Source organism: Rhea pennata, chromosome 12, assembly GCF_028389875.1.
Source record: "Rhea pennata isolate bPtePen1 chromosome 12, bPtePen1.pri, whole genome shotgun sequence".
Taxonomy (NCBI): domain Eukaryota; kingdom Metazoa; phylum Chordata; class Aves; order Rheiformes; family Rheidae; genus Rhea; species Rhea pennata.
The window spans coordinates 10,152,445-10,177,887 of NC_084674.1; positions in this window are offsets into that span (position 1 = coordinate 10,152,445).

Below are 25,443 nucleotides of genomic sequence, written 5' to 3' on the forward strand. Positions count from 1 at the left end.
CCTCAATTCTGCTTCAACCTTAACACATTTGTTTATAAAATATGGGCCATTTCGGGCAAGACTCTTTGGAAGCCCTTCCCCATGCATACTTTGCAAGGTATATGATGGGGTTTGTCAGTCCCAGCAGACTCCTACGGTGCCCGTTAGTCTACGTCTGCTCGGGTGGCTGCCATATTTTCTGGTCATGCCTCTTTGGGCAAGTGCAGCAATTGCCAGTGGCACATCTGTCCTGAACCAGAGACCAACAAAATCACTACAATCATTTCTCCACTCAGTGGCATTAGAGTAAGATCAACTTAGATGGATTACTCAGAGGCTGGATAAGTGGAGATCTGATATCCACTGTTTGTTCTGTGATTAGTCTACTGGATTTTCTAAGGCATGATGTATAAGCTCGTGCTGTCCTTTTGCTTTACTATAAGCATGTAGGTCAGTCAGAGCTAGCACAAATCTGCCACAGATACCACCATGTGTCTCACAGCAGCACTCAGAAATCCATACTGACAGTGGAGGGCAGGCATACGATGAAATCACACACGCATTTGGCATCACACACTCCTGGCATCGCCATCTCGCTAGACAACACAAGGATGCAAGAAGAAACTGAGGAACAGAGACTCTTCTCCCCTAGCAGCAGAGGAAGGCAATGACGCCAAGTTCTGTAACATTGAGTTATTACCTGGACCTGGCTCTATTTCCTGAAGACTCCCTCCTGTTCATCTCCTCCTCTAGCGGGTGGGTGACATATGGACAGCTTCATGCTTCTGGCCATCTGGCCAGAGGTCTCTGTCCTTTCCTTTTCCCTCGGTCAGTTGAGGATGGTGCCTGCAAGGACTGTGGCTTTTTCCCATCACATGTGCCTGTGAACTCATTAGCTCTCTGCTATGCACTGACTCTGTGTGGAAGGACTTGACCAGTCACCCTGCCAGCTGGAAAGCTGTAAGACATTTCCCTGCAGTACCCACCACTACACATAGCTAAATGATGCTCTGGGCCTCCTGACAGCAAGAGCCCTTAATCCCACTGTGGCAGGACGACCAGGGACACAGGGACCTTCCCATGTCCCTGGGACGAGTGCAGATCAGGCTGCGCACCATGGGGAGAGGGGCTTGGGGACAGCACAGCGATTGCATTGCCCTTTGGGCAGGCCTTGGCTGAAAGACAGTGTTTGTGCCACGTAAAAAAATTTTTTGTACTTTTTTTTGTTTTTAAGAGAAGACGGCAGATCTTGTCTGTCCCAGGAAATGTATTATAAAACTGCAATTTGCCTGTCTTCGCTCTCTCACCCTAGCACTGACCCCAAAGATGAACTCCCATGAATAAGTCTAATCCTGTTTTTCATGTTTCCCCAGGTTAATGAATATTTATGAACCATTTCTCCAGAGCCAAAGCATGGCCCTTACAACCAGCCATGATAGTTCAATTTGTTTTCTTGCCAGTTCCTCAAATTGTTTTTTTTTTTTTGTTCTTCTTTTTGAAGCTCAGCCCCCCTCCCCATTCCCAGTTGGTTCTTATCAAAGTGGTTTTGGGAGGAGTTTTTTGTTGCTTTTTATTTTTATTTTTTTTTTTTACTCAGCTAGTGCTTGGAGACTTTCCAATCGGCTTGAGTGATTAATGTGGTGCCACTGACTTGTTTTGTGTTTGTATTAAAAAAAAAAAACACACAATTCATGTTTTCCAAAGAGCCAGTTAGGTATCTCTGACCGTACAATGTAAGTTTTAAATTATTCTTTGTGGGCACAAAATGTATAGCAAAAACCAAGCATTTCCCCAAAGATGAATGGAACATTCAAGGTTAGAGACACGGGCAAAAAAAACCCCAAAAAACAAACCAACAAAAACTGCCTCTCAAAGAGCTGTGTATTAGACTGTAATCATTACAAAGCCAGGTCTTAATAGCCTACGTTCATTTAAGGAGGAAGATTTGTTCTTTTGCCTGCTATTTATTTAGCTAGTCTAAAATCACTTTGAATAACAAAATAGCTTTCCCAGTTTAGCAGCACTACCAAGTCAAGGTCATTCCCCTCAGAGGAAGATCAAAATCTTTTACAAGGAAAAAAGAAATGCCTCTCTCTTGCTGCTGATGGATCTGCAGACCATCATTAGCAAAGGGCAGGGGGTGCCGGAACACCTTCTGCGGGTCATTGGCTCCCACGGGAGGTCTGGGAGGGTGAAACAGAAGGAAGTTGTGCAATCACCTCGAGAAAAAAAAAACATATATTCCTTTAGTGGTATTTGGAAATAAAATAGAGTTGTGAAGAGGCAGAGGATGCAGCAGGACTCTTACGAGCTGTCAGCCTGTTTGTGAGTCAACAGAGTGGCAAAGAAATGCAGCTCTATCGATTTGCATTGCGTGCCGCTTCCCAGGTGAGAGGCCAGCCTTTCACAATGTTTTTCACTCACCATCTGAATAATTTCTATAAAAGTTTGATAGCGCTTACCAGCATGTATTTATTTCAAAATAACAACTGTCTGTGTTTAAACTCATTAGACTAAAATGCACCATTGTAATCCTATCACGCAGAAACCACTTGCAGGAGCGTGCAGGAGCCTACAATCAGCAAGTTTAACTTTCACAGCAGCCAAATGATATTGCATTAAAAAAAAAAAAAAAACTACACACACATAACAAAAAACCCTTGCTTTCATTTTTTTGTGATTTGATCCTTACATCAGAGGAAAAAAGAAAAAAAAAAGTTACTTTGAAGACAGAGAGTGAAGAGTGAAGGCAGCTTTTCGCGGCTCGCGCTGCAGCAGGCAGGCAGATCGACGTTCGCAGGGGCCAAAAATCGTTGCAAGGGATAAATCTGCTCATGGCAGAGGAGCTGGAGCGTCCCCGTGTGCTCCGCACACACGGTGCTCCTGTCCCGTGCAGCACAGCAGCACCCAAACCTTCCAGGGCAAAAATACTTGGAAATAGCCCAGGAGAACTTAGTTTTACATTTTAGCTCCTCCTTTTAAATATACCGGGTGTATACATGGCTAAATACAAGGTTTAACCAACAAACTCTGTAAAAAATGCCTTCTTAAGGCAGTAGACTGCTTAAAGCAGGTGGCTCAGCACTTTTGGCTCTGCAGAGCAACAGCTCGAGGACCGAAAGGGCTTTTGCCGTCTCCACCGCGCTCGCAGGGAACAAGTGCCCCCGGGCTGCCGAGAGCTCCCGGCGGACGCCTCAGCGGTTTGGCCACGAGGTGCCCGGCACCCCGCCGGGACCCGTGCGCGGATGCAAAGCCGAGCTAAAACGGTCCCCTCGGACGGGCCGCAGCGCGGGCGCTTCGTGCGGTTCCAGCCCGGGCCCGAAGCACAAGGGCAGCCCTTGCTGCAGGACCCCCGCGGCCGCAGCGGCCTCGCCGCCCTCCGGCCCCAGGAAGCTGGTGGCTGCTGCCCGATAAGTCTTAATTGCTTTTTCAGGAATTAATTCCCAGTTATCCTTTTCCAAGTGGTTTGCTCCAGCCCGCAGCTGCAGCCCAGCGCCTTCACCGGTGCCTGCTGGTCTCCTCCCTCTCCCGCCCCAGGGCCAGGCGGCCTTAACAAGTCACCCAAATCACTGTCCATTGCTCCCTGTGGGCTGCAATTAAAGGAAAACACTTTATTTTTTTCTCTCCTCCTTGCCAGCTCATCCAGGTTACTGACACCCTTTAAAGGGTGCAGCTCCCACAGAGCCAACCTCCATCTGCCCCTCTCCAGGTAGGGCACGTTCCTGGGGGCCAGGTCACCCTCACCCACGGATGCAGGAGATGCTCAGAGAGGGGACAATGCTAATCAAAAGGCAAATGTGACTGACCAGTAATGGACAACACCAAGGAGACCCCTGCCTGCTCCTCTGCTACACCACGAGGCATCTCTGGAAGTACATTTGCTGGTTATCATCGCTGTAAATCCATGCAGAATTAGCATAATTGTTCAGGTCTGGGGTATATTTTTACTAAACAAGCTGGTGATTTTTTTTTTTTTTTTTTTAGCTTTGTTTTTTTTCCCCCCCTGCTGTTGTGCTAGCAACTTAATTTTCCAATACGGTGCTCACCTGTGCTCAGTCACAACTGCCTTAATGGCAACTTTCTTCGAAAGAAAAACAATTGTTCCAGGAATGTATCCAAACTCAGCGATATATCTGTCAATCCAGTGGGCTGTCTTTACTGCTGCCTTCCTTAGGAGACAATCATTGCCTGCTGGGACTTTATGCAGAGATTGCTAACTTGCTGTGCATACGCTGATGCAAAGAATGAGCTTTGTAATTTAAATAACAGACTGCAGAATTGATGACAGACACAAACACGGTCATTCACCCAGCTGCAGAAAAGCAGAACGAAAACTCCAGTAGGAGGGAGGAGGAAATGTACTGCTCGCTTTGAGGACTCGAGATGCAGTCTGCCACCCGTAACTGTCACGCTTAGGGCACGATATCTACCCGTGCAAAATAGGGAGCACGCTAGTGATCCCAAACCAGAAGCAGCCTCCTTACATTCACTCAGCTAACTGGATCTTCAGTCCAGCTCTGTCATGGAGTGGCACTACTCTTTGCAAGGGGATGAAAAAGAAGTGGGATTTGGTAAAATCCTGGTGAAGGATTTACCTGGGAGGCAAATCCTGGGGGGATGTGAGCACAGGCAAACCAGGAATGCTGCCCAGGACGGCAGCAGCCCCAGCAGGGAGTTTGCTTGCAAAGCAGGACAAGGGCACTGCGGGCAATAAAAATGACACTAAGTCTATGGAAAATTATTCTAAATACCTTTTCAGGTGCAATAAGCCTCCTTAATCTGGTCCATTGCATTTGCATAGCAAGAAAAGCTTTTTCTTTTTTTCTGTTAAAGGGTAATAAATACATTTTCTTTTTGAAAAAAAAACGACGACTCTGACAAGGCCTTTAATCATCAGATCAGTATAAACAATATTATAATACATTAGACTTGGAAATGATAAGCCACGGTTATGCAACAACTAATCAAATTAGTACTGACAACTTTCAAAGAGCAGAAAAAGGCACAATACATCCCTTACTTTCAGGGATGATTTTTCTTAGAAGCAGTAGACATGGACGAGCTGAAAGTGTTTTCCACCTGGGAGTGGGAATCTCCATGGGAAACACCCACACCTGAAACGCAACTTCTCCTAAAACATACCAGAAAACTTGCTTCCTTAGTGGGAATAGAGCCTGGTCAGCTGGGAGTAAGGAGCGACTAGTTAAAAGAAAGTCCTCCTTAAAATGAAATGCAAGAGATATGTGCTGGAAAAGACTAATTACAGGCCCTGTGCCACTGCGTGAGAGCTACCAGTCTTCTGGCAGTAACTGGAATTTCACTGCCTGCGAAGATGAAAGCCTTCACTCAGTTGGGGAAGAACATAAAAACAGTCCATAAACAGTGGTGAGACAAACTGTATTTATATGTGAGTAGTATTAACGCTCTTTTGAGGGTTCTTATAATAATTCAGGATTGCTATCCAACATGCAGGTCCAAACCTGATCGTGGCAGCAATAAAGCGAGTCACCTGCTGCCTTCAGGAGGACCTGGAGAGGCTCCCACATTGACCCTAAGGACCACATCCAGCACAGTACCTTAGCTGCATGCTTGGAAATGAATTGAGGCTGAATACAGCATAAGCATCCAGAACAGCACTGCCCACGGCTGCGTTTCCATCCCGGGGAACAACAGCAACCGTGGAAGTGGGGAAGCCTCCCAATCCAAACTCTTGTCATGTGCAACACTTGTCAACTTCTCAAGATGTTCCTTTCTATAAATGAACTTAATTTACATGTTACTACCTCCAAAAAACATGATGTGAGAGGGAAAAGGTAGGGGGAAGAGAGGAGGGAGGAGAACATGAAATGGGGAGAGACATCAGGAATTCCCATTAGAAATCTTGTCAGAACTGGGAACTTTGAAATTTTATCAAAAAGCTCAAAATAAAAGCCTTCCATTAATCTTACTTGCAGTTCATGGCAGGACCCTCTAGTTACACACCCACTTTTCATCTTCTCCTGGAGCCTCTTCAGGTGGCTGCATTTTGCTCCTGACAGAAACCTCAATTGTTGCATTTTTGCCTTTTCATCATCAAAGTCACACCTGCACTTGCAACCACAGAGGGCACAGCAAGCCACTGCCTCGCAGTGCCAAAAAACTGGCAGCACAGAGCGCAGCGAGCCAGCCAGCAGCCTTGCCAGGGCTTGCAGGGGCCCTGCTTGTTTCCGAGACTGGAGGAGGAGGAAGCTGCCGTGATTAAAGAGGTGGTGCCAAAAAGCAGTGGAGAGAAAAGGAGCAAAAGTAGACATGCATTAGAGCTGCAAGCCCCAGGGGACCACAAAAGTGCTGCTGCCACCCCGCTGGCACTTGCAGCCTCGGGCCGGGTCTCTCCAGCCCCCTGTGCAAACACAGCGATGGGTTCCTTGGCTGATCCAGCCACCTTTTCCTGCACAGATCAGGGATTTTCAGTGTATTCTTGCTTTTTGTTTTTTGCTTCCAGATGCTGAACTTGCCCTTCTTTGACAACTTCAGTTCAGTGGTTATGTCCAAGTGTGCTTCCATGCTACCCAGGTTCAGGGCGAACATATGGAGTGCAGCAAATGGACGCGGGCCAGGTGGCTGAGCTGGTTTAGCTGGGAGGAAAGCTGGGGAAGGAAGGGAGTCACATTACTTACCTCCGTGCTAATATCTGCTCATCACACACACACACACACACACAAAATGTTTACTCTGCGATCAGCACAACATAAGCTCTGCCACCCCGCAATGTCTCCATTCCTATTGCTTCAGTTGCCTGCTCCATAGCACAGCAAAACCAGCAAAGCCCAGGAGCAGCCCGACAATTCAGCTTAGGGGACAGCAGAGCTGTGGCAGCAAACAATATTTTCTTGTATTTTAATTACTTTGTAACAACAGCCCACATTGTCAAGTCGGTAAGTCTGCTTGTCACACTATTCCGCTGCCAGGGCTGAAGTGAAAGCGAAAATCAAAGCTACTTTCTTCTGATTCTTTGTACTTGGTCACATCACATCCTTGCAAAGCTTCCTGATCACCTCACTTGTGCATGAAAGGGCAGACGGAGCCTCCTTCCCCAAAGGCCCCTCCTGGCATAGGCAGCAGAGGTGACCCGGAAAGTGATAATTAAAAGAAAACTCTACCTGGGACTTTTCGGTCCTTTAGGGGCCCACGTATTTAGAGACATGTAGGCAAGGGTCCCTCTCCCCTTCTCACCCCCGTCCCAGAGCTGAGCTCTGGCGGTGCTGCTAATCACGGCCCGAGCGTGTGCTCTGAGCCGTCCCCTCTCCCCGTGGCTCTTCTGTCCGGGCAGCAAGGGGACAAGGCTCTGCCGGGTTTATTAGCGTGCAAAACTCGCAACTTGGAGAGCAGCTGAAGTCAACTTTCTGTCCTTTTCACATACATCAGACAAACAAACTGATGGCAGAATAACAGAGAAATATAACCAGTGCCAGAAAAAGTCCTGCAGCCAGCAAGTCTTTCCTGCATATTTTATCTTATAATCCACTGCGCTAATACTTAACCACCACACCAAGCAGGTGGAAGTTTGAGGGCCATTGAGCACTGCGAATTTTCCCAATGCATCACAATTACCAAAACACCTGTGCTAAATAACTTTGCGCTGAGCCACGGTGAAAATTCACAGAGTGCTCAATAGCCCTTGAAATTTCTCATTTCTAACTTGTGGTGGAGTGGCTGAGTGCTCACACATCACACTGCGGTATACAGCACATAAGGACACCGGTTCAAGACCTCATGAAGGCCCCTTTCTCCTCGCCAGGATGATATGCCATCTTGGGGATTTTGAGGCTGCTCCTGCTTTGTCTCTGCAATTACAGTCACTTAGAGCTAGGTGAAATTTCTGTGACCAGGTTCCAATCACAGCATGGCCGTCCCTCCTTTGCTGCTCTCCTCCTGGGTCCGGGAGAGCTGGCTGTCTCAGGACCTTCCTTTGGGGCTTTTGGCATCCCAAAATATATGCATGTGAATGCCTTTAGCCATGGCAGGTTGATCCTCAGCTTGGGGCTGGACTCTCTGCACCCATCACCCCACACTATCATAGAATCAGTAAGGTTGGAAGGGACCTCTGGAGATCATCTAGTCCAACCTCCCTGCTCAGCAGGGTCACCTACAGCATGTTAGACAGGGTTGCATCCAGGCGGACCTTGAAGATCTCCAGAGAAGGAGACTCCACCACCTCTCTGGGCAACCTGTTCCAGTCCTCTGTCACTCTCACAGTGAAGACATTCCCCCTCATGTTCAGGTGGAACTTCCTGTGCTTCAATTTCTGCCCATAGACCTGGACTCTGGGCTCATCTCCAACTGCAGTCTCCAGGGGCCAAAAATGTTTGGACATGAACAAATTGGAGAGATTTCAGCAAGCAGAAGCAAGGAGAACATGAGGCTGATGAACCTCCACTACAGCACAGAGCTAGTTCAATGCTTTTAGTCCATCCCTGGGAAGGATCAGAGGTGACTTGATGGTGGTCAGCAAGTGCCTGCACAGAGAGAGCAGTAATAAGCCAAGGCTCTTTAATCTGACAGGCAAAGGCATCTCGAGATCTGAAAACCCAAGAGAGTTCTCAGGGAAATAAAACTGTCCTTGGTGCAGAAGTCCAAGAATTAATTAACCGTTGGAGCAATTACGTGAGGATGAGGCACCCCCTCTGTTACTTCAGCTCTTTAAATAGGATCTCTGTAGGACACTCCAGCTCCACCAGGGTCATGGAGGAAAACCACCAGCCTGTGCTACTGGGGCTCCTTCTGCATTGTCAGTTCAGAACTGGACATCTTTGGAAGACAAATGGCAATAGCAGCCAGCTGCTGCTACATTAAGTATGAACACAGGCAGGCAGGAAAATCACAGAGAAGTGAGAATAATCAGAAAGAAAATGCATCTCATGGGACATTCCCTGGAGGCTGTTGGGGTAGGCACAGTGCCCGCTCTCTGCCAGTTTGCTGCTCAGAAAAGAGCATTTCAGACTGTGTGTCCCCTCACTGCTGTACAGATTCTCAAGCCAGCCCATAGCACCACCCCAGCTGTCAGCACTGTCTCACTGCTTATTTGTAAATAGTTGCCGTAATAATGAAATTGAACTACTATAGACAGGCTGTTGATAGAATTACTCTCAGCCTGATTTTCAGGGTTGCTTAGCTCAGTGACTTACAGGTTAGTTGAATCTCTACCAAAATCCAGCTGAAATCTAGATTCTTTTTTTTAAGAGATGATGTTTTAGAAGCATTAGGTTTTTATATTACTTTCTTTTTCTGTATTTTAGAAAAAGTATATTTTGGAGCTCTTGACACAAAGAAGAGGTTAATTTAAATAGTCCCAATTTAAATGTATTTTACCATTCACGATGTTTAAATAAGATTAGTTTTGGCACATTTGTATAGAAGAATGTAGGCACAAAAGCCCAATTTTCTTGTACGGTTTCCCAGTAATTAATACCCTAGACACTTCTTATCATAAAATGACAAATATATCACTGCAACAATACAAAGCAAAGCAAAACAAAACAAAACACAACACAACACCAGAAACAAGCCATGTACACGAAAGAGACAGTAAGAACTAAATCCTCAAATGGAGCAGAACAACTTAGACCTGTTAAATTTGGCGAATTGTCACAAGATCACACCAGGGAAATGGTTTGCTAACATCACAGCAAGGACCCAGTGCCTCCTTGGAGCTGAACTGAAATCCGATGGGATCTCACGGCACGACCAGGTCAGAGGACTGAAAGGACTACATTTAGACAGCCCAGCAGACTTTGCTTAGACACAGAAGTCTCTCATCGAAGCCTTGGTCCCTTCCTGCTCTTATTCCGATCTGAAGGAAGTCACAGGAAAGCCTCCCACACTGACTTGGTAGCCATGGCTCCCACAGCTGAAGCCCCTGTCCACGTGCTGTGGCTCCCTCAACCCCTCGTGGAGCACCCTCTTCCTTGGCTGATGCCACGTAACTGTGCTTTGGCAGGTTAGCTGCAGGCAATGCTTTTCTGAGCCTTGCTCTCCTGCTGCCTCGGGCGTCTTTTGAATTTGCTCTTTGCTCCCTGCTGCTGCCAACCTCGCTCATCCTCAGACAACAGGATTACTTGACCTCCTTGCTACTTCACAAGTTGTCAAGCACCTACCTAAGCTGTAAAATAATTTAAGCTTTCTAGAGATTTGGGGGTAGTTGTTGCTGGATAATAGCAAAAGAAATTGCCTTGCTTTATGTAAAAGATGCTGAGACTCAATTTACTCATTGACAAGCTTTCTTCTTTCTTTTTCTTTACAACTCTAAACAAGGGCGTTGTCATTAACCAATAAGCAAAATAACGTAGCCAAAGACCTCTGCAGAGTGTCCAGAAGTCTTATGACTTCCCTATGATGCAGAGAAGGAACATTTAAAGTCCTATTATGATTATAAAAAAAATCCAAATGACCTGAGCCACTAGGTCAATGTCAATAAAAGTGACTCACAAATGTATGAATTGGAAGGCTTCCACTGATGCTGTTTCCCCCTCCAGGAGCTAGAGACCACTCCGAATGTCAGTGGAAGGTTGTTTTGTTTTTAATTAGCATCTGATTTTTATTTGGCTAGTTTCTAAATGATTTCCTCCCTCCTTTCTGATTAGGGGAGCTTTCAAATCTCACGCTGAGGGCTCTCCAGCTCTTCAAGACTTTTTTAAAAAATATCCGCAAACAGTCATGCAGGAAGACAGCCAAAATTGGATCGTGAGCGTTAACATTTAACTATCGCTGTATTTCACTGTGTGCTTGTACACGTCTTGTATAAAGGCAAATGCCCTTATGCTCCATGTCCCCTGGCAGTAGGAAAGTACACATGCTCCATTCATAATTAATGGTGAGCTTTTCCAAAAGCACTAGCAACTGCATCTGCTTTTGTCCATGAGGATTTGGCCCTAAAGTTGTGGCTTCTCCAGACTAATGCTCTGCCTGTAAAATAGCTATCAAAGCCTGCTGTAGCCAGCCTTTGACACCCGGAATCCAGATGCAGCCAGGCCAGCAGCAGACATCATTACACTCACCCTCAGCAACAGATGGGAGTTTTGCCATGCGTTTCAAGGGCACTGGGTTTGGCCACCAAACATTTAGGTTTCCAAGGTGTGCAGCACTTGGGATAGGTACTAAGCACTACCAAAACCTCAGGCAAGCTGAGAGCCCTCAGCACCCCTGCAGAACCAAATTTTTGCATTATTTCAAGCCATAGTACAGCCTGGAGGATGAGCAGACATGCAGCAGAACTAGTGCAGGGCCATGTCTGCAATGGTTGCTCAGTGCTTCGGCTCTCAACAGGACAGCAGTGATGCCCCTGACACGCTGGTTGCTACTAAAATGCACAGAAAGCTACCTGGAGATGGGCTGATGGGTTTTATTTGCTTGTTGTCCTGCCCACTGAGTGAGCCATAAGCATTCCTGCTTTGTTGAGAGGCCCAAAACAGACCCCAAAGCACGTTTACTGCTGCCAGAGGACTGACTCCTTTGAGTTTTCCTTTTTATAAAGATGGAAAAAACTGCTGGCTAACTTGCACTCAACCTGAAACTTACCTTCTGTTCCTTTTTTGATGACTTTTGTTTGTGTTTTTCTTCACACAATAAGGCAGATCCCTCTTTTGTGCCCTTTTTGTGTCCTTGTGAGGTTCTTCAAGAAGAGACAGAAAATCTTGGCCACACTAGAAGATACTGGAGGCTCATCTCCTCACATGCACTATAAGAGCTCTGTGCATCAGGGCTGGCACAGCAACCAGGTAAACTGCTGGGGCAGCCTTCCTGGCCAGCAGTGTAAAGAGCTGGTGCAGACACGTGCTGGCAACTGCCTTTGCAGCCCAACTTGAGGCCACTGCCCTGCTTCCAAAATTCATCCTCCACACACAACCCATTGTAACTCTTTAATAAGATGAGAGGAAAGTCAAAAATAAGATATTTCTTATACCCACCTCAGACCACCTCTCTGCTTCCAGTGGTTACCATCCAGCTGGTGCCTGTAGAAGTTCATCAGCAATATCATCTCAAAGTCTGACTCCATAGGTGGCAAACTGCCTTCAGGGTGATGCCTTCTGAGAATAGCTACTCATTGCTGAAGACGTCAAAGCCTTAGGACAGATGTTGGCATAAAAAAGGTTCTCCCATAAAGCAAAAAGGTGAAATGTGCCTTGAGACTAAGCTATACCTTATGATATAATTTTTTTCCACATTAGTTGCTGCAAGTTTTACTTGGCAGGTTTCCACCTTTCATATGAAGGCACGCTCAGCAGCAATAGCTGTTCATCAGCACATACCATACTCCTTTGAGCTTAATTATAATTAAGTGTTCTGCAGAGGGCAGATCCCTAAAAATAATACCCACAACATTGGAAGCTGTCTTCTTTTTAGAGATGCCCTACATGGGCCCAAAGGACTTTGATCCAAAGAAAAACAGCACCAATAACACTCAGGAGTTTCAAGCTGGACTGCAAACAGGAAGAGCAGCCCTTTCGTTCTGTCCTACCACTTGACATTTGGACATGGGGAGGGAGCTCAGAGTATTTGGGGGAGTGGAGAGGGAAAAGGGGAGAAAAAAAATTCCAAGGTCCGAATGGTCTGATTTACATTTCTGTTGATTTTCTGCTCTTACCAACCACTGCCAAAAATTGCTCCCTTTTGTTTAAATGGAGCCATTGGCTGTCACACGAGGCTGTAGAAGAGGATGCTGGTGTTAGGAGGTCATCACCCTTTGAGGGCAACTGATTGAAATAGTTGCTATAAAGTCCTACTACACTTGTTCTACTTTTACCTCTGCATGGTCTGTTTTTCTCTCACTTCACATGACTCTTCCTTACTTTGGAGTGTTATGTGAACACCTCTCTAGGAATGACATGGAGGGAACAAAGCTGGATAAAAACCTCAAGTATTTGCCAAGCTGACAGGAAACAGAAGAGAAAACATCCAGCACAGCCAAGTCAAATATCAATCTACCTTTGTGTGCTTTGTTTCATTAAGTTTACTTTATGATTCATTTGTAACAAACCACTGCAGATAACGAGTACTTGCACCACAAACCTCTGTGTGTTTAAAAAAATCATCCTTGCTGTGCATGGAAAGAATGGATAACAAAAACAGAGCCCTTCTTGTTTGCAAAAGTGCTCGGTGGTCTAAGCATGACTGAAGATCTCTCAAGTAGCACTGAATTGATAGCTACAGCAAGGAGGCTGTCATGTCACTGCCGAATCACTGAGCTCTGTGGAGACAGCTCGGCCCATCACATTCAGCTTTGCCAAGATGACCTGAAAGCACATCTGTAAGTGTGCCGTGTTTTCCCGGGCAGCTGCCTTCCGGGTGAATGGCCCAGGAGATACCTGCACGTGGTTGGGCTGTGTGCAGCCAACAGCTCTCCCAGAGGACACTGCCAGCCCAGTCTTAAAAGTCACAGGACAGCAAACGTCTGAGGCTGCAGAAGTCTAAATGTCTGACTCTTCAATCTTAGTGATGGGTCCTTCAGTCCAGGACTATGTCCAATTACATTGCAACCACAGCTCGAGATCTCCAGGCTTTAAAAAATGTGAAAAGCATCCCCTGTCCCAGGCTGCTCACATTTCAGACTGGTCACCTCAGGTGGACAGAGAGGCTGATATCACATTAAAACAAAGCAGAATCTGCAGATGAGATCATCTCCCATACAACATCAAGCCTCTTATATTAAGAAATTCCCACATTTCTCTAGTTTACTTAGTATTTTACTTGCGACTGGTTTTACATAGAGTCAGATCAACATAAAAACATTAGACTTCCTAAAGTTTCTCAGCACATATACATGGTAATCCCTGGCTGAGCAAAGCAAGCTGTCCTCCATTGCCTTCAGCCAGGATCATGGGATGTTCAAGTGAGGCTTGGAGCATTCATATCTTCTTTTGCCGATTGCTCTGCTCATGGGATTTGCTTTAGTAGCAATAACTGCTGTGCTGAAGTAGACATCTCCCGTATAGCAGGTAGCTGGAAATGAGCTGATGAAACAGGAGGAAAACACCCAGGACCAAATCCTAGATGACCTGCAAGTGTTAGGATACTTATAAGTTTTGGGCAGATGTGGGAATGGCACACATTCCTAAAAAGACAGCATGCACTTTTATACTTTTACTGCCCATCTGTGCCTCATTGTCTCAGGTGCCACCTCATACACATTGAGAGTGTGGTACAGACAGGCAAAGCCTTTGGGTGATGAGCCAGACAATCAGCAAGGAGATATATGGGATCACAACACGTTCAGCTCTCTTACAGCTACTGGAGTAACCACTCCAGTGGTTGATGATACTGGTGGATGAAGATAGAAATGCATTGCACAGCAAGAGGTGACTCTGTGGGGTGTTTCACAGCTCCACAGCCGTTTTGGAGGCTGTAGTAAGCTCTATGAGGGTGCCTGTTCCTGCACAGCCCTCAGTGAATATCTTCAGCTATTTTGCTTGGTGAATTCCTTGAAGCCATTTAAGAGATCACAGCCTGTATTTCATGCCTTTTGCAAGTTAGCCCTGAGGCAATGAAGTAGCCAACATAAGAGGCTTCCAACTTCCTCCAGCTTCCCCCTCAAATATACTTATTTTTTTAAAAAAAAAAAAATGTATTTCCTCTTTATTTTCTAACAATTCTGAATTTGCAAGAAATTCATTGCAAGAATGTAGATTCTCTTCCATTGTAAGACACTAGTAATAAGTGACATTTATTATAGTTTATATTTCCCCACCTCTGATGAAGCAGAATCCCCCTGTGGAACAAAAAGCCTCGTGCGTTTACCAGCTTTTACTTTTCTCTCCATCCTGTTAACACACGTTACAGTTTCCTGTTCATTAATCCTGCAAAGGAGCATTTACAATGTATTTAAAATGGTTTTCCTCTTTTACTAGCTCCCTGTGGTGCAGTCCAGTTTCTGATCTGAAGAGCAATCAATAAATAAGCTCCACCGTCCGTCGGGGGTTCCTGGCTGCCCGATTAGAATAGCAAACCTCAACATGCTGTTTTATTATACGACTACAGCAGTCAGCTTTGGCACAGCTCTCGGTTCCTAATGCTGGTTTTAGATGCTTGTGTTTGAGTAACAAAACAGCATCGGCTTGGAAAGTCAGCAGGGCTGCTCTCTGCCAAACTACATACAAATTTACTTGCGGAGGACTGGAGTTTCCATTGCATAGTGCTTTCGCCAACTGGTTGTGTGGGGGTTGATGGCTGTGTCATCATTTTAATTGCTTGAAACAGTGAATGGGCGGATTTCTGGCTTGTCAAGGATACTGTACAGAAAAGAGACATTATTAATCTCTACAAAGCCTAGCTGGTGAGCAGGTCTTTAAAACAGCTGAACAGTGAACAAAACACACACAGCAAGCAGGCAGCCTGCCACAGCAAAGGACAAGAGAGACCATGGCTCAAAGGGACAGTGCTGCAGGCTGCTGAGCTGTTTGCAGGCTGCTAAATAAGTAGTGTTAAAAAGCTTGGGCAGAAGGAGAATAATTAGAAGGAGCTGCTCCATGTCCTACAGTTTTCAGAAAGAGAAGGAGTAGGATGTATTTCCTGGGACACCAAGAACTTACTTGGCAGGCCCCTGAACTGGCAATACTGGTAATTGCTTGTGCCAGTGGGCGAATCATCATCTCCCTTCAGTGCCTGGTCTGCAGGAGACAACAGGTATCCATCAATACTACCAGCGAAGAGAGCTGCCTTTCAGGCTCAGACCAGACCTGAGGGGTCTTTCAAGAAAGCAAGGATCGAGCAGGCTCTACCTGCCCATCTGCCTCTTCCACAGCAACACGGATTAGTGGAGTTTGGCAGATCTGCGCTGATGAGAACAGAGGATGGTGGGAAAGCAGCATGACATGATAGAAAGAGTCACTTTGCAGGTAGCTGAGAAGAATCTCATCTTACCACAGATTTTGCAGTCTCAACATGTACTTAAAATGAAAATCAAGCTAAGTTGCCAGAAATGTTGACAGGAAGGGGCTGCAAAGCTTAGCATGGAAACACTACCCACACAATCAGGATTTCTTCTGCTGTCTGTGATCCCCAGCTCCTTAGGGCTGCTGACCCCCAGGCAGCTCCACACAGAGAGGTTCACCCTCTGCAAGCAGTGCATTTTCATGAAAAAGCAATTTAGTCCACAGTGTTCCTTATCAGCACTAAGAAACAGATTAGCTCTGAAGAAACTAAGTTTACCCAACACCTGCTCTGTCAGAGAAGGGAACAGGAGTCCCTGAGAGACAGCAATGTCCTCATTTTCTAGGTATGCCCCATTTCTAGGTCTGCCGTAACATCGCCATTTTCCCTGCCTTTACTATGTTCCTGCAAAGTTTAGTTAGTAGCTCAGCCACGGACTTGAATTTGGGTTTGGCTTGTTACACTTTCACCGCCAGGCTCCAGTCTGCTCTGCTGCTCCTCTTACCCACCACAAAACCACATCATCACCCCAAACTGGGCATTTCTGAGGCTAAAATCAGACGTGCAGTGAAAACAGCCATATACTCAGATTCCAGCTAGCATGGTATGGTTCCTCATAGAGTATGAGTAGGCTCAGCTCCAGCGGTCAGTGAACCCAAACCAAAAACAGAGCAGAAGCTCCTTCTCACAGATATTCTCCGATGTTTGATTAGCATACACTGCCCTGTGTTTGAAACATAGCCTTTTAAGGGAAGCCTGGGATTCTGAGGAGCTCATGTCCATCTTCCGGCTCTGCCATACCCAGCCCTGCCCCTTCTCTCTCCAAAGCCACCCTTCTTCCACCTGCAACAACTACAGGTTCTTCAGGACCATGTTGTTTAATATACACTAGTATCAATTGATGATCTTGAATGCTATGCTTGCAAATGCTTGCAAAATTAGAATGGCAATTAACAGTTGTTTCTAGTCTTTGAAAAAAAAAACAGCACAAAAACACAACTGGAAGTATAAAATGCCCAGATACAGAGAGCAGCATCCTAGTACAACCGTGCATACATTTAGCTACTCCAGTGAGGACTCTGTACAGACGTACTCACAACCTGCTGCCAACGTAAAACACGGCTGAATATTTCAGCAGCACAGAGCTCGGACCAGCACCCAGAAGGAAGTACAACGCACAGCCAAGCCCTCCCAGAGCTGCACATTGCCAGCTGCAGATAGCATTAAATCCTCCTTATCCACAGCAGTACAAGAAACAGATTTAGAAACAAAGGTCATCACTCAGCAATGGACAGCATTATCCTAGGTCAGTCTCCTCTGGGAGTGCAGCGTGGATCATTAGAGACCTTGCTTGGCCTTCTCGGACCTCCCAAATCTGCGAGGAGCCTAGCTGACCTTCCATTACTTGGTGGGTTAGCACAGGCACAAGGGTCTCATCACCCTGTGCAAAGGCACTGTGCCTCCCAAGAAGTATAAGGACAGAGATTCCAATTTTCCTGCTTTCTCAATGCAGCAGCCATTCTGCAAGTCCATAAAAAAAGCTCTCTTTGAGCTATTTGGTATGTACAATAAATAACTAGCTCTAACTAGCTGCCAGCTTAACATTAGCAGAAATGTTATATTACTTCTTCAGCCCTTTTTCTAAGTACTGACATTAGGAGGAAAGACACAAGGGACTTAAATCTGTGGGAAGTCTTTAGAAGAGAACAAATTTTTTCCAGCTGCATTTTGCAGATAACACCTTGAATTTCCAATTGTTTGACTCACTCCCATTTGTTTTCCTCCTGTACAACCCACCCAATGAAACTAGCATTAGCAAAGCATCAACACTAGACAGAACTGCAGATACCTTTTATGGGCAGATTGAGTACCTTCCAGTGTCAGTCTCTCCTCAGCAGCTATCTGCTCTCCCTTCAGCCCACAGCCAAATCCCTCTCTTAAGTAGCTGTGTGCTTCCTCCTGGTCTCATTCCTGGGTGCTGAGCTCCCAGGTGATGCACGCCACACTCGATTTGTCTCCATTAGCAATTTGGCTCCTTCTGATAGATGGGGAATTTTTTTCCAAGTGATAGAGTAGTCAGATTGGCAGCTGTAGTCAACTAACAGTCCCAGAAAGCGGGCACAGAAGAGGTATTAAACTGAAAAGTGTTCCTGTAGATTGGGGATGTGCAGGAGAACTAGGCAGCTACAGTCAAAACTGCCATTGTCAGCCAAAGACCTGTCTGGAGGAGAAGGGAAGTGGATCTCAATCTTTTGCAGGATACACATGTGCAGCTGTAAGGAAGAGCAGCTACTCTTCCCCTTAAATGGGGAGGGTTTTTAGACCTTTTCCTTATAATCCCTGTCCTCTAAGACTGTGCTTTACTATATTTTCACTTGAGACTAGGCTGATGCTTGAGGCCAAATGCCACTGCCAGGAAACAACACCTCCCTGGGGATATGGCATAGCTGTTTGTCAGGATGCTTTCACACCTCCCTTAGAAGCAGCTGGTGCTGCCCACTCCCTGAGAAAGGCTTCTAGAGAGGATGAATCACCAGTTTGATAAAGTCTGGCAATTCCTACCAAATTGACCACAATAGACATGTACTCTGGATCCAGAAATGGCATAGCAAAGAGGCTGGCTTCTCATGAAGTTTGGGTTCTACATACTAGAGGTTTCAATGGTGCTATGCCAACTTGAGCCTTTCTTTCCCAAATGGAGGTAGGGCATGCTGACAGGCATTTAAGAGATGTCTCCCAAAGAGGTACCAAAGAGGTAAGAAGGTGCTGGTTACTTGAGAAGTGGTTCTAGGACAACCCTACCCTGCGGTCCTGCTGCTCCCAGGGTAATCCTTCTCATTGGTAAAATCCATGATGCCCGTCTTCTTGCTTCTGTATGTTGCAGTAAAGCAAAAGCTGATGAGTAATTGAGTGGCTCATGTGGCAAGGGACCATACCTGCACAGCTCTGCCACCATGAAGCTTGGGCTGGGCCCAGAGATCTCCAAAACTTGCACTTCTGAAACTATCCTCCATGCGCTGCAGCACCTCAAACCCTCAACAGCGAGCCACCCTTGGTGCCAGGGCAAAGGGCCATCACTAGCACTGAGGCTAGCTGAATGGGTTCAACAAATAAACAAACACAGTGCTATAGAAGGCCTGAAGTACTGGTTTCATCTGCTCTTGAAAGAGCCTAGTCTCCCCAACCTCTATTAAGCCCAAGCCCCATGGAACTGAATCTTTGCTGAGTGGAGCCCTAAATAAGTAAATCGATCATTCTCCAGCATGCCCCTGCACACTATCTGTCACTGCTGCTGCGCTGCCATTTCCACTTTCCCTGGCCTCTCGCTAATAGGTGCATATTGATGTTTAACACTGAACAGTACAGATGGGATCTGATGCACATGGGACTCCCAGAAGAGTTTACAGGCCCTACAAACAGTATGCTGTAGCACTGCATGCCAGTGGGAGCCTGCAGAAGCACTGCTTCATGCCTCACTAACAACCAGAGCAAATCACTGAGTGCTCAACTAGTTTGTACCAAGCTGTTCTGAAGTCCTTAGCTGATACAAGAGGTGATGTATCAGCTACAAGGAAGCACCAGTCACCCTTAATCCACAAATAACCACCAAAGCCCTTGTGGCCCCTGATGCCCAGCCTTCAATCCAGCTTCAGTGGTGCTGGGACACAACACTCTGCTCTCTCTAAACTGAAGATGAAACTCTGCAGAAATCAAGCCACCTTGTAGGCCCACATCATCCAAAACAGCTGCAGACTACTACTATAAAAAATTAAGCCACAGATATAGAAATGCTGGTGTTCTGCACATTTTCTGTACATGAATTTCAAGGCCAGAGACCTTAGCATCCAAATAATCAGGTCTGGAACAAGAACTGCCTGTTACTGACATGCTACAGAACTAAAGACTTGTCTATACCAGGGAAGCTGTTAGGCTTTGGAAGCAAGGGCACAGCTTTGCAATACACAAAGTCTGCACCACTCTCGGTTCAACCTAAACTTACACTTTAAAGCGGAACAGACTTGCTGAGACAGCAAGGGTGAGGTGTCACACAGGTGCCCAGGCTGGCAGCCTTGCACATATGCTGTGGGCACGTACTAACTTTCCTGTAGATTTAATACCTAAGGGAAACATTGATGGCCAGCTTATGAATTCTCCTGGCTCATAATAACTCCATGCCTTGCCTGTTTGCCTTACTCCCTCACCCTCCAGGCCCTATCTGTATCAGCTTTAATCATTGTGGCTACAAGCATATTCCTTCTGTGTATTCTCCAAGAATATTACTTCTATGTATTAATTAGTGTAAACCATAAATTGTCCTCCTTATGAGTTTATAGGAATTCATTCTGAGTTTAGTAGTGTTTCCAAGGCAGAGAAGAAAACACGGCATTCTACAGGAGAGAGAAATACCTGGCTGGCTGGCCAAGCTCCCAGTATTCCACAGGACACAGCAAGAAACAATGCAGGGAGATGTGTTTTGTGGCTTTTTTCTAATGAGGTCAGGCACCATGGTATTTTAGTGGGATTAAGGGTCTGCAATCACATGCCTGATCCTTGGTTTTCACGAGCTGTTCTCCACTGTGTAGAGCCTGAGGCTGAATCAATTGCTGTTGCACTGGAGCTTCACCTTTTATGCAATTAGTTCAAAATTTCTGGAACAACATGAATGGCCTCCACAGCAGGAGGCCTTTACACGAGCTGTTAATCAGACATTGGCTCTGAAAGGCTGGGTAACTAGAGGCTGCCACCTTGTACTGCCCTGGGATGTGGCCCTGAGAGCACAGCACTGCCAGAGGGCAGCTGGGTTATGCATCAGCAGAAGCAACCAAAATGTTTCGACACCAGTTGTGGACAAGCCACACTACAAGCATGTAAATACCCCCAAAAGTGAGAGGAGGCCACCATGGCGGGGCTGGGGCTGCTCTCAGGCCGTGTGGAGCCAGAGGGGAGCCAGTAGGCAGACAACTCTCCTTCTCCAGTTTCTGCCCCAGGGTGAATCTAGCTGAGAAGCACAACAGAAACCTAAGCCTACAGCATCCAAAAAGGGGAAGGGAAGAAGACATCCAAGCATCGACCCAAGACAGGAGATGGAGATGAGAGATGTCCTTCAAGGAGGGATTTAAAGGAGACAAACAGACATTTGGGATTACAAACATCTAAGAGCAATTGAAACTCCTCATTGGTCTGTTCCGCACACAGCTTTCTTTGAGACCCATCTGAGAGAGCCTAGATCATTTCTAAAAGTCCCTGTCGCACACAAGGGAAGAAGCCAGCTTGGGAAGGAACTGCCGAGAACTGCTGAGGAAAAAAGGCAGGACATATGCAAGGCGTGAAGACACACGAGGCCCCAACGGCAGCTCTGTTCTCCTCTCCTCATCTACTCCCCCTGCAAAATCTGTGAGAAAGGACTGTGAAATGTGCTGTTCTGTGTACTCAGAGTCAAAAACAAAACATCTTTCATGGAGGAAAACTGCTTTAAAAGTAAGAGATGACTCAAAGGATGACACATCCTTAGTGCCTGCTGAGGAACTCCAGGGGGGACCCAGACCAAGGAAATCTGCAGAATACCGAAATGCACTGAGCTGCTTCCATGGCACAGCCTTCACAAACATGCTCCATATCACAGGATATCCTTAAGGGGAACAGCTTTGAAAATCTGGAATGAGACATTACTATTAGATATTACCAGAGAAGAGATGCTGACTTTTAAAGTTGATTCCACCTTGGGATTGGTTTCCACAGGTAGAAAAGTATGTCTTGTTTGTTTGCATTAGTTGCTATGAGAAAAGACATCAGAGCATCCACTCATAGCATGTTTCTTGCCTTTTATCTGACTGTGTATCAGCCTGTATTAAACTCTACTGACAAAGCTACAGACAGCGCACACACAGCCGCCAGCCAGCACTACCGTGTGTTGGTTTGCTAGCCTGATCTTGGTCAAGTCCTTATACATTGGGAAGATGTAGGTCTCTACCTACGTCAAACAGTTCTCCAGTAAAATATGTTCTTCTGTTATTCATTCAGTTTTTTTTTTTTTCCTTTCTTTTTACCTGTCATATCTTTTGGAGGATAGAGCAGATGCAGAAAGACTGAATCCTGCATAGCTCACAACATACCTGGAACTCCCAATGTGACTCAATGAAAGCTAATTAATGAGCTCATTCTCATACAAAGCAATTAAAAAATTGAACTTTAGTGCAAGGCAAATTGTGACAGTAGAAAACAACCAACTCTACTTATCTACCTGGGAACCTTCCATCTGCACAACTCTGTCCCATGCAGGACAATTCTGCAGCTTCTAGCCTATTGGTAATAGCAGAGAGCAGAGTTTGATTCCAGGAGATGAATCCATGGTCATCTCATGAAGGTGGGATATGGAAGCAATTCTGAATCCTAACACTGGTTTCAAACTCATGACCTACTGGTAGGAGACTCCACAGTCACTAAGCCGTGCCCTTCTCCATAAATACTCACTTAAGAAGGAAGACTGAAGCAAAGGCACCCCAAATAGATGTGCTCCTCCACTCATTCATTTACGTATCACATAGAGTACAAGGCTGTGCCTTATTTGACAATGTCAGAAAATTAAACCTAGATAGCAGAAAAGGAAAAAGACTTACTCCAAGGCCAAATTATCAAACTGCCAAAGAATAAAACTCTGTCATATATCATTTATGCACTACATACAGGCTTCACATTTTTATGTAGCATCTTCCTTCCGTCCTCGGATCTCAAAGCTGTTTGCAAACATAAATGAATAAAACCTCTCACCTCCCATGAAGCAGGTAATTTGTTTTTATTAATGCATAAATGATAGAGGAAATTAATTAAGGAATAGAAAGGGTAAGAGGCCTAAGATCACACAGCAAGAGCGCTTTAATCACTATATTCTGGGCACTTAAGAGCAGCATTTGCATGTTAATGTTTTCCTTCTCTCCAGCAGGCATTAGCAAAGGACTACATTTCCTTAGTCTAGAGAAGACTCTTCACTTCTTGGCTATCTTTGCAACTTTGTTCCCCGTCAGGGATAGAGAGTTTTTCTTCATATTCACACCATAACACCTCTGTCTCCTGGCTTAATTATTATTTATGCTGAATATAAATAGCAAAGGAGAGGATCCTAAGATGAATAATGAAAAGGCAACAAGACACAAAAATAAAAAAGCTCCAGTCAGCTAGTATCCTACGTGCTTTATATTAAATATATCTTAACATTGGATCTCCAAATGCTAGGGTGGAAGGGTGAGTTTTAGGGCCACTGCACAGTATGAAGTTCCCCAATGTATCACAGTTACAGAACCTCATGTGCCAAATAACTTTGTGCTGATCCACAGTGGAAATATCACAGTGTTCAACAGCCCTTGAAATTTCTAATTCGTACCTTCCCATGGAGGAGTGGTGCTGTGGGTGCATTTCTTGCTACTGTACTGCACGTCGGACACCAGATCAGGTACTCTGTGGAGCCTGATTACACTCCCTGTAATGTGTATTTCTGTTTTAATTACTAAGCAATGCATATTTATCTAGTTCTCCATTTGTATCTAGTGAGTGCTCTTAATGGCAAGAAAACACATTTGTTTTAAATGCTGTCTAGTAAGAGACATTAGGAAAAGGGAAAGCTATTACACGCGTAGATTATGGTGCGATTAGCCACGCAGGGAGAAGTACAGGCACGAGCTCCACGCTGATGTCCGTGCTCCCTTTGGCTTTGCACAGCTCCACGAGGTGCAGGCAATGCCCCCCACACCAGCAAGGGTCACCCAGACTCCCCAGCACCCCCCATGCTATTAGCAAGTGCAAAGCCAGCCAGTCAACCCCTCCTACCATTTTGCAAGGCCACGGCAGAGTTGAAACATCTCATAGGGAGGCCAAGTATACACTGAGATACCTCTGTGCTCGAGCAGATGAGCCATGCTTCCCGCAGAGCACAGAAGTACCCTCAGAACAGCTTTAGATATGAAGAAACAAGTTTGTTTCCTCCTTTTACCTGCAACCAGCCTGATCTCACCGAAGTAAATAGCCACTGTGGATAAAATACTTAAGTGTGTGTAGAATGGGAACACAAATTGCTAAATTTTGTTCATGTGAAGATTTCTTCCCTTGACAGTGCTATTCTAGAGGCATCACTGCATATTTGCAGTGAAAGATAGAAATACTTCTGGCATTAAAGATAATGACATTCTTAATTTATCTCACATGTAGGAAGGTGTGTGTGGGAGGAGTGTGAGAGACTCTTAGGAACATGTCCTATGTAGTTTGATAAAGAATAGTCCACATTTCTCATAGGATTTTTAAAATAAACTTCAAAATTGTGAAAATTCTTTGCAAGAGTTCAGAAAAAAAGTAAACTAGGGGAAAGAAATATCATACTGTGCTCCATTTTGTAGGATTTTAGTTTATATGTATAAAGATGAAATCATAAAAAAAAAACATAATACAAAATATTCTCCTTTTATAACACACTTGAGCATTTACCCAAGTTGGCTCTCTGATCTGTCTATCTTTAGATTTTGGGTTGTTTTGAACAAGTCTGTGGCTAAAATTGTGCTGTGACAATGAAAGCCCTCAACTGAAGAGCCTCTGGCTTATATATCTATTCTTTGGAAGAGGCCCAAATTTGAGGAGGACCCAATATCACAGAGCATTGTTCTGAGAAGCCAGGTCTCCTGCAAGAGCAAGGGAAAATACCCCAAGCCACATTCTCTGCCTACGCCACACCCTGCTCTGCAGACATGCGGGCTGGACATCGCCTACTCAGACAGGGCATCAGCGGGACATCTCAGTGCTCAGCTTGGCCAGCCACAACGCCACCAAGGTCGACACGCACCTGGCTTGTAGCTGGAGCTTGGTGGGGGCAAGAAGCCACCTCCATTGAGAACCTGGTTACTTAGAGCTTTTGCAATACAAATAGGAGAGGTATAAAAGAGAAAGACAAGAGAGCGAAATATGTCACATCATTATCCTCAGAGTCCTGCAAAAACACTCCATAAAAGCACAAAACTCTCACTCAATACCTGAAGTGGTCTGGCTGCGAATGATGGCTCTGCTAGCTGTTGCGATTAGCAATGGTTAGCTGTCCTGTGCAAGGCAAAGGAATGGTTTTCTGCATCTGAAGGGACTTCTGCTGTTCTCAGTTCAAGTCTCTCCCTGTGCCACCTGGGGAGCTTTCTTGTGCCAGTGCCCAGCCTGTGCACTTGGTAACACGGACCGGCAGCACCACCCAGCTTAACCCCAAGCCGGGAGGGCAGCTCAGCCCCCCGCGCTCTGCCCTCTCGCCCATGTACACAGGCTGCTGAAAACATTTTGCCAGCACTCACCTGGCTGCAGTTGAGCACATGCAGAAGCGCTTCCCGCACCAGATGGAAGTTTGAGTTTCTCATGCAAACTCGCACAAAAAAGGTGCTACAGAGCACAGATGGGGGATTCCAGATCTGCTCCTGAATAAAAGAGCTACAGTGTACTTCCCGCCAGCCGACAATACATTAGCAAACCTATTTTCATTGTTCATAGATGTTCATGGAAGACCTAAAGATAGCCTGTTATTGTCAACAGAAAATACATTTCACT